Source organism: Hyaena hyaena, unplaced genomic scaffold (genome assembly GCF_003009895.1).
Source record: "Hyaena hyaena isolate Hyena2069 unplaced genomic scaffold, ASM300989v1 scaffold_506, whole genome shotgun sequence".
NCBI lineage: Eukaryota > Metazoa > Chordata > Mammalia > Carnivora > Hyaenidae > Hyaena > Hyaena hyaena.
The window spans coordinates 1,234,879-1,244,295 of NW_024081138.1; positions in this window are offsets into that span (position 1 = coordinate 1,234,879).

Below are 9,417 nucleotides of genomic sequence, written 5' to 3' on the forward strand. Positions count from 1 at the left end.
AACTCAGGCATCTTGGCTTAAGCACATTCCCTTAAACCACTTGATTACCTCCCTTATTCCCAAACTAAGGGAACATTCTCACTATAAGTATAATGTATATTTTTAAGTGCCTGGAATACAGGTGCTCAACAAATATTAATTCTTTTCTTCTGTCTGGGTTCCAAGGATCTAGAGTGTGACAGTATTGATCCCAGAAGCACAGACGTTAGACTTCAGAGGATGTTTAGTTTGAGCCCCACACTGAGCAGATGGCTAGGAGAAGTGAAATGATGGATGGAAACAAAGCCTTAGTCTTTCTCAGCCTCCCCCAGCCCCCCAGAATTCCTGGGAGACTCCCTGAGACCAAGACCTATTGCTTTTCTCAACTTTATATCCATCTGTCACAGCAAGAGTATTAAAAGTCTTTGTTGAATGAATAAATCCCAACCTCATCTTGTGGCTAAACTGCATTTGAAGTTATAAAGGCTCCCCCCTGGAGCTTTGTATCTACAGGAAAACCATCCATCTTTGGCTCCCTGCCCCAACTCAGTCAGTGCTCAGGGGTGACTCATTGACTTGGCGAAGAACCCAGTTTCCAGCTGATGTGCTATACACAGACTGCCCCCCGGCCAAATGGGGGATTAAGCACCTGCCATAGGCTGTGGGCTGGGGAGCAGGCACAGTACAGTGGAAAGAACCCTGAGTGCATGATCTGGGGTCTTGTACTTGGCCTCCTCTCTGAGGCCTCCTACCCTTCACTCTGCAAGGAAGGAGTGGACCAAATGAGCTCTGACCACAAGGCTTTACACAACAGGAAGACAAACTGAGGGAGAGGGTAGATTCTTGGGCAGGGGAAATCACTGCCTCAGGCTGGTATTCATCTTCAAGAGCTCAAAATCAGCTGCCAGGAAAGACCTAATGCTTGCTGAGCACTGTGCTAGTGACTTGCCTTTGGGCTGTTCAGCAGGATCCTTAAAACAAGATTCTATGGAAAACTCTTCAGCAGTAAAAAAAGGAATAAACTGTTGATACATGCAGCAACTTGAATGGATCTCCAGGACGTGATGCTGAGTGGAAAAAAAGCCATTTCCAAGGGTTATATGCTGTATGATTCTACTTATATTGCTAGAAATGACAAAACTGTAGAGGTAAAGAATAGATTAGTGGTTGCTAGGGATTGGGGAAGTGTAGGGGGCTGATTATAAAGGAGGAGGATGGAGTTCTTCTGTAGCTATAAAACAGTTCTGGGATGCCTGGTGGCTCAGTTGGTTAAGTATCTGACTCTTGACGTCATGATCTGTGAAAACTGAGCCTTGCGTTGGGCTCTGTGCTGACATCGAGGAGCCTTCTTGAGATTCTCTCCTCACTCTGCCCCTCCCCTGTGTGGGTGCACTTGATGTCTCTATCTCAAAATAAAATAAACTTAAAAAAAACTGGTCTGTGTCTTGATTGTGGTCATGGTCATACAGATCTATACAGGTGATAAATTGTACCAACTATGCACACACACATAAACACACACACACACACATACACACACACACACATGAGTGCATGTAAAACTGATGAAATCTGAACAAAGCATGTAGATTGTACCAATGTCCATTTCCTGGTTTTGATATCGTACTATAATTATGTAAGATGTTATCATTGGGGAAGGCTGGATGAAGGTAAAGGAGACCTTTCTGCACTATTTTTGCAACTTCTGTGGGTCTATAAGTATTTCCAAATAAAAAGTTAAAGCCTATGAATATTATTATCCCATTCTACAGAAGAGAAACCTGAGGTCCTGGAGGTCTGAGCAGGAAAGTAAATATTTGATTCCCTCTCCTCTTAAAATAGCTTGAAAGCATAGAGTTGAACAAAAATCAATATGGCTGCACTAATGTTTCAGAGAAGCTGGGTTTCACTTTTTTATATTTTTCTTAGTTTATTGTCAGGTTGATTTCCATAAAACACCCAGTGCTCATCCCAACAATGCCCTCCTCCATGCCCATGACCCCCCTTCCCCACCCCCATCAGCCTTCAGTTCTCAGCATTCAAGAGTCTCTCATGGTTTGCCTCCCTCCCTCTCCTCAACTGTTTTTCCCCTTCTTTTCCCCCATGGTCCTCATTAAGTTTCTCCAAATCCTCATATAAGTGAAAGCATATAGTATCTGTCTTTCTCTGCCTAACTTATTTCGCTCAGCATAACAACCTCTAGTTCCATTCATGTTGCTACACATGGCCAGATTACATTCTTTCTCATTGCCATGTAGTATTCCATTGTATAAATATACCACATCTTCTTGATCTATTCATCAGTTGATGCACACTTAGCCTCTTTCTATGATTTGACTATGGTTGAGAGTGCTGCTATGAACATTGGGGTACATGTGCCCCTATGCATCAGCACTCCTGTATCCCTTGGGTAAATCCCTAGCAGTGCTATGGCTGGGTCATAGGGGAGTTCTAGTGTTAATTTTTTGAGGAACCTCCATACTGTTTTCCAGAGGCGTTGCACCAGTTGACATTCCCACTAACAGTATAGGAGGGTGCCCGTTTCTCCACATCCTCGCCAGCATCTAGAGTCTCCTGACTTGTTCATTTTAGCCACTCTGACCGGTGTGAGGTGGTATCTCAGTGTGGTTTTGATTTGTATTTCCCTGATGAGGAGGGATGCTGAGCATCATTTCATGTGTCTGTTGGCCATCTGGATGTCCTCTTTGGAGAAGTGTCTGTTCATGTCTTCTGCCCATTTCTTCACTGGATTATTTGTTTTTCAGATGTGGAGTTTGGTGAATTCCTTATAGATTTTGGATACTAGCCCTTTATCTCAAATGTCATTTGCAACTATCTTTTCCCATTCTGTGAGTTGCCTATTAGTTTTATGAATTGTTTCCCTTGCCGTGCAGAAGCTTTTTATCATGATAAGGTCCAAATAGTTCATTTTTGCTCTTTGACTCCCTTGCCACTGGGGATGTGTCAAGTAAGAAATTGCTGCGGTGGAGGTCAAGGAGGTTTTTTCCTGCTTTGTCCTCTAGGGGTTTGATGGTTTCCTGTCTCACCTTCAGGTCCTTTATCCATTTTGAGTTTATTTTTGTATATGATGTGAGAAAATGATCTAGTTTCATTCTTCTGCATGTTGCTGTCCAGTTCTCCCAGCACCATCTGTTAAGGAGGCTGTCTTTTTTCCATTGGATATTCTTTCCTGCTCTGTCAAAGATTAGTTGTCTGTATACTTTTGGGTCCAGTTCTGAGTTCTCAGTTCTATTCCATTGGTCTATGTGTCTGTTTTTGTGCCAATACCATACTGTCTTGATGATGACAGCTTTGTACTAGAGGCTAAAGTCTAGGATGGTGATGCCTCCTGTTTTGGTTTTTGTCTTCAATACTACTTTGGTTATTCGGGGTCTTTTGTGGTTCCATACAAATTTTAGGATAGTTCTTGTTTTGGGAAGAATGCTGGTGCGATTTTGATTGGGATTACGTTGAATGTGTAGATTGCTTTGAGTAGTAATGACATTTTAACAATATTGATTCTTCCAATCCGTGAGCATGGAATGTTTTTCCATTTCTTTGTGTCTTCCTCAGTTTCCTTCATAAGTTTTCTATAGTTTTCATCATACATATCTCCTATGCCTTTGGTTAGGTTTATTCCTAGGTATTTTATAGTTTTCTGTGCAATTGTGAATGGGATCAGCTTCTTGATGTGTCTTTCTGTTGCTTCATTGTTGGTGTAGAAAAATGCAACCAATTTCTCTACGTTGCTTGTGTACCCTGCGACCTTGCTGAATTTTTGGATCAGTTCTAGTAGGCTTCTGGTGGAGTCTGTCACGTTTTCTATGTAGGGTATCATGTCGTCTGCAAAAAGTGAATGTTTGACTTCTTCTTTGCCAATTCTGATGCCTTTGATTTCCTTTTGTTGTCTGATGGCTGATGCTAGGACTTCTAGAATATGTCAAACAACAGTGGTGAGAGTGGACATCCCTGTCGTGTTCCAGATCTCAGGGGGAAAGCTCTCCGTTTTTCCCCATTAAGGATGAAGTTAGCTGAGGGCTTCTCATAGATGGTTTATCTGATGTTTATGTAAATTCCTTCTATCCCGACTTTCTCAAGGGTCTTTATTAAGGAGGGATGCTGTATTTTGTCAAATGCTTTTTTCTGCATCTATCAACAGGATCATATGGTTTTTATCTTTTGCTGATGTGATGTATCACGTTGATCGATTTGCGAATATTGAACCAGACCTGTAACCCAGGAATGAATCCCACTTGATCATGGTGGGTAGTTCTTTTTATATGTTGTTGGATTCGATTTGCAAGTATCTTGTTGAGGATTTTTGCATCTGTATTCATCAAGGATATTGGCCTGTCATCCTCTTTTTTTGCGGGGTCGCTGTCTGGTTTGGGAATCAAAGTGATGCTGGCTTTGTAAAATAAGTCCAGAAGTTTTCCTTCACTTTCTATGTTTTGGAATAGTTTGAGAAGAATGGGTAGTAATTCTGTTTTAAATGTCTGGTAGAATTCCCCAGGGAAGCCATCTGGCCCAGGGCTCTTATTTCTTGGGAGATTTTTGATAACTGATTCAATTTCTTCTCTAGTTATGGGTCTGTTCAGATTTTCTATCTCTTCTGATGTGAATTTTGGTAGTGAGTGTGTGTTAGGAATTTGTCCATTTCTTCTAAGTTGTCTAGTTTGTTGGCATACAATTTTTCATAGTATTCTCTGATAACTGCTTGTATTTCTGAGGGGTTGGTTGTAATAAGTCCATTTTCATTCATGATTTTGTCTATTTGAGTGCTCTCTTTTTGAGAAGCCTGGCTAGAGGTTTGTCAATTTTGTGTATTTTTTCAAAAAACCAACTCTTGGCTTCATTGATTTGTTCAGCTATATATTTTTTTTGATTCTATACTGTTTTTTCTGTCCAGATTTTTATTATTTCTCTTCTCCTATTGGGTTTTTAATGTTAATTTTGAGAAGGGGTGAGGGGCAGAGAGAGAGGGAGACAGAATCCAAAGCAGGCTCTAGGCTCCGAGCTCTCAGCACAGGGCTCTATTTGGGGGCTCTAACTGACAGACTGTGAGATTATGGCCTGAGTCAAAGTCAGATGCTTAACTGACTGAGCCACCCAGGCACCCCTGGGTCTTTTTAATTAAAGTGTAATACAAAACAGCAAAAATTGGACACTAATATCCCTGCCCATGTAACTCCATTCTTCTGTCCTTCTAATATGGAAGGTTGTGTGCATGTTAATAATGAGCATTGACTTTGGAATGATTCAGGTGAGGTATGTGTCCTTGGAAAGTGACATCTTCTTTGTAATATGGCTTCTTATATAAAATGACATCTACTTCCTAAGGTTGTTGTGAGCTTTCAGTGATACATACATAGTGTTTGGATGGTGGTGGTGTTCTCCATCTAGTTCCTTTTGGTGCACTGTTAGGTTGGGTTTTGTACTTGTGCTTTTTCTAATTTCTTGAAATAGGCCTGGAGTGCAATGTACTTTCCTCTTAGGACTGCTTTCACTGCATCCCATAGAGTTTGGATTGTTATAATTTCATTTTCATTTGTTTCCATATATTTTTTAATTTCTTCTCTAATTGCCTGATTGGCCCATTTGTTCTTTAGTAGGGTGTTCTTTAACCTCCATGTTTTTGGAGGTTTTCCAGACTTCTTCCTGTGTTGATTTCAAGTTTCATAGCATTGTGATCTGAAAGCGTGCATGGTATGATCTCAATTCTTTTATATTTATTGAGGGCTGCTTTATGTCCCAGTATGTGATATATATTGGAGAATGTGCCATGAGCACTTGAGAAGAAAGTGAATTCCATGGCCTCAGGATGTAGAGTTCTAAATATATCGGTCAGATCCATCTGGTCCAGTGTGTCATTCAAGTCTATTGTTTCTTTAGTGATTTTCTTCTAGTTGATCTATCCATTGCTGTAAGTGGAGTATTAAAGTCCCCTGCTATTAACACATTCTTAACCATAAGATTGTTTTTGTTTGTGATTGTTTTATGTATTTGGGTGCTCCTGTATTTGGTGCATAGACATTTATAATTGTTAGCTCTTCCTGATGGACAGACCTTGTAATTATTATATAATGCCCTTCTTCATCTCTTGTTACTGTCTTTAAAGTCCAGTTTGTGTGATATAAGTATAGCTACTCCAGCTTTTTTTTTTACTTCCAGTAGCATAATATACTTTTCTCCATCTTCTTACCTTCAATCTGAAGGTGTCCTCAGGTCTAAAATGAGTTTCTTGTAGACAGGAAATAGATGGATTTTGTTTGTTTGTTTTATCCATTCTGTGCTACCCTGTGTCTTTGATTGGGGCATTTAGCCCATTTACATTCAGTGTTGTTATTGAAATATATGGGTTTAGGGTCATTGTGGCTTTTGTGGGATTCATGGTTGTAGTGGTGTCTCTGGTACCTTGTGTTCCTTGCAATATTTTCCTCATAGAGTCCCCCTCAGGATTTCTTGTAGGGCTGGTTTAGTGGTGATGAATTCCTTCAATTTTTGTTTATTTGGAAAGACTTTGATCTCTCCTTCTATTCTGAATGACAGGCCTGCTGCATAGAGGATCTTGGCTGCATATTTTTTCTGTTGATCACATTGAAGAATTCCAGCCATTCCTTTCTGGCTCACCAAGTTTCAGTAGATAGATCTGTAACCACTCTGATAGGTTTCCCTTTGTATGTTAGGGCCCTTTTATCTCTAGCTGCTTTCAGAATTCTTTTTCCTTATATTTTGCCAGTTTCATTATGATATGTCGTGCAGAAGATCAATTCAAATCACGTCTGAGGGGTGTTCTCTATGCCTCTTGGATTTCAATGTTTGTTTCCTTCCCCAGTTTGGGGAAGTTCTCAGCTATACTTTCTTCAAGGACTCCTTCAGTGCCTTTCCCTCTCTCTTCCTCTTCTGGAATTCCTATGATACAGATATTGTTCCATTTGATTGTATCACTCAGCTCTTGAGATCTCCTTTCATGTTCCTGAATCAGTTTATCTCTGTTTTTCTCAGCTTCCTCTTTTTCTATAATTGTGTCTTCTAATTCACTATTCTCTCTGCCTCTTCAATTCGTGCATTGGATGCCTCCATTTTATTATGCATCACATTTATAGCATTTTTAAATTCATAGCTACTATTTTTTAAGCTGCATAGTCTTTGTAGCAATAGTTTCTCTGACGTTTTCCATGCCTTTTTCAATCCCAGCAATTAATTATATGACTATCGTTGTAAATTCTTGTTCAGTTATGTTGCTTATACCTGTTTTGAGCAGTTCTTTTGCTGTCATTTCTTCCTGGAATTTCTTTGGAGGAGAGTTCCTCTGTCTCATCATTTTGGCTAGCTTTCTGTCTCTTGTTAGTTTTAAAAGCTTGTTATGCACTCTGCCCCTGCTAGTACTCTGTATTAAAGAAGGCTCTTTGACTGTCCAGGGTCTGTCCGTTCAGGAAGTGTGCTTTGAATGGTGTCTCTTGGTCATTCTTGTTGAGACTTTCGTTATTTTATTTCCCTACTCGTAGTCGTATTTGGGACTCTTAACCATGTGTACTTTGGCTTGTTTCTTAAGGTAGCCCTGGAAAAGAAAACAGACACACAGGGAACAAAGGCACACAACCGCACAGACAAATCCAACAAACACGAAACTGAAAGGAAAAAAAAAAGGGAAATAAAAAAAGGAGGAAAAACAAAAAATAAAAAAAAAAGAAGAAAAAGGAAAAAAACCCCAAAGACAAAGGGCAGTCTAAAAGCATAGAGCCAGAATTCCCAGCTACAAATAGAGAGCAGGGTATATGCAGTGTTGATGGAAGAGCATATACAAAGAGAGGAATGACAGGGTAGGAAGTGAAATTGGATGATGACCAGGCAGAGAGACTAAGAGGCTTAATTCAGAGAGAGAAAGAGGAGAATATGGTTAGAGGTGAGGAGAAAGAAATGAAGATAATGTTACTCAGAGAAACTATATAATCTGATTACTCCAGAGATAGACAGAAAAGTAGCGGTGGAGGTATAGAATATACATGTAGAGAATGGATTAAATGTGACTCTTTAAAGAAACCAGTGACCAGAGTGCCCAGTCCAGCAGAGAGGAGGGATACGAATGAGAAAAGGGAGAATATATCTGAATAGAAAGAATTGATCTAGAATTAATCATGGTAGTGCATCCACACTGGACTTGCCCCGGGCTCCGGTTTAAAAAAAAAAAAAAAAAAAGGCGTCTCTCTAGAGGGGATGGACGTGATTTGGTGAAGGCAGGTCTTAGCCTCCACGGCTCTGTTGGGCAGCTCCCTGAGGTCCCACCTTGGTGGTTGTGGGGAGAAAACTGGCAGCGCCCCAGTCCCTTCTCGAACCAAGTGTTGCAACTCACTCTTTTGGGTAGGATCTCCCTCCCTGGCCAGGCCAGGCCTCATTCCCAGATCTTAGTCCAAGCTCCCCATTGATACCGCCAGAAATAAACCCGCAGGCCGAGTCCCTCTGAGCAGTTTCAAGCCACTCGCCTCCCCGCTGGGGATCAAGCTGAGCCAGAAGGGAGGTGGAGCGGCTTCAGGTGCCTCCGCTTCCCCTCCAGGTCGAACCGGTCGGCAGAGGAGTGGTTTCTCTCGGCGTCACCTGGGACCAGTGCATCCTACTCAGGGTCAGCTGGACAGCAGGAAACCGGATCCCTGTGTCCCGAGCCGAAGTTTTTCTCTTCTCCAGCGACAGGGGCAGTTTCTTGAGCAGTTTCAGCCGCTTTTTCTTTTCCCCTCGACTCACCGCGGCTCCCCACAAAGGGGGCTCCCTCCCCTCCCTCCGTGTCTCCGGTCCTGGCCCGTTTTTATCTTCCCCAGTTCGCACTCACGCTGTAAGGTTTTCTCAGTGGACTCTGTCTCCTTTTCCTCCCAAACTCCTGGATTCTGTAAGGGTTCCTATGGCTTCCGGCCTTCTCCCTGTGAGAGATGGCGGCGAGTGAAATGTACGGAGCTCCCTACTTCGCCGCCATCTTGCCTCCTCCTTCCGAGAAGCTGGGTTTTAAGCTAAGTAACCTTTTCCTCTTTTCTGCAAATCTCCGATCCTCCTTTCTTAGCCTTTTGCTTCAGGAACCCAATACCACCTGGGAAATGTGACCAAAGAAGCTGGCGGGAGGCATACAATCCCCCCCTGGAATCGGCCAGATCCTGTATTTCCCCATAAAGCCCACCAGCCCCTTCCTCCCAGCAAGTTTGCTGCTTTTAAAGGCTCAGGCTGCTGCAGCCTCTTTTGCCCAGCAAAGCAAGAAAGCTATCGCTCCTCTTTACTCCACATTCTCTCTTAAAGTTCTATTTTGGCTCCAAAATAAGGACACTGGTTTTCAACAACACTCTGACCCCAGAGCTGTGAGCTTCTCTCTCTACGAAGGGCCTTGAGTGGGGAAGGGAGCTGCCACAAGCCAGCCCAGTACCTGCAGTCCCAAGTTTCTCTCCACCCATTGGCTTC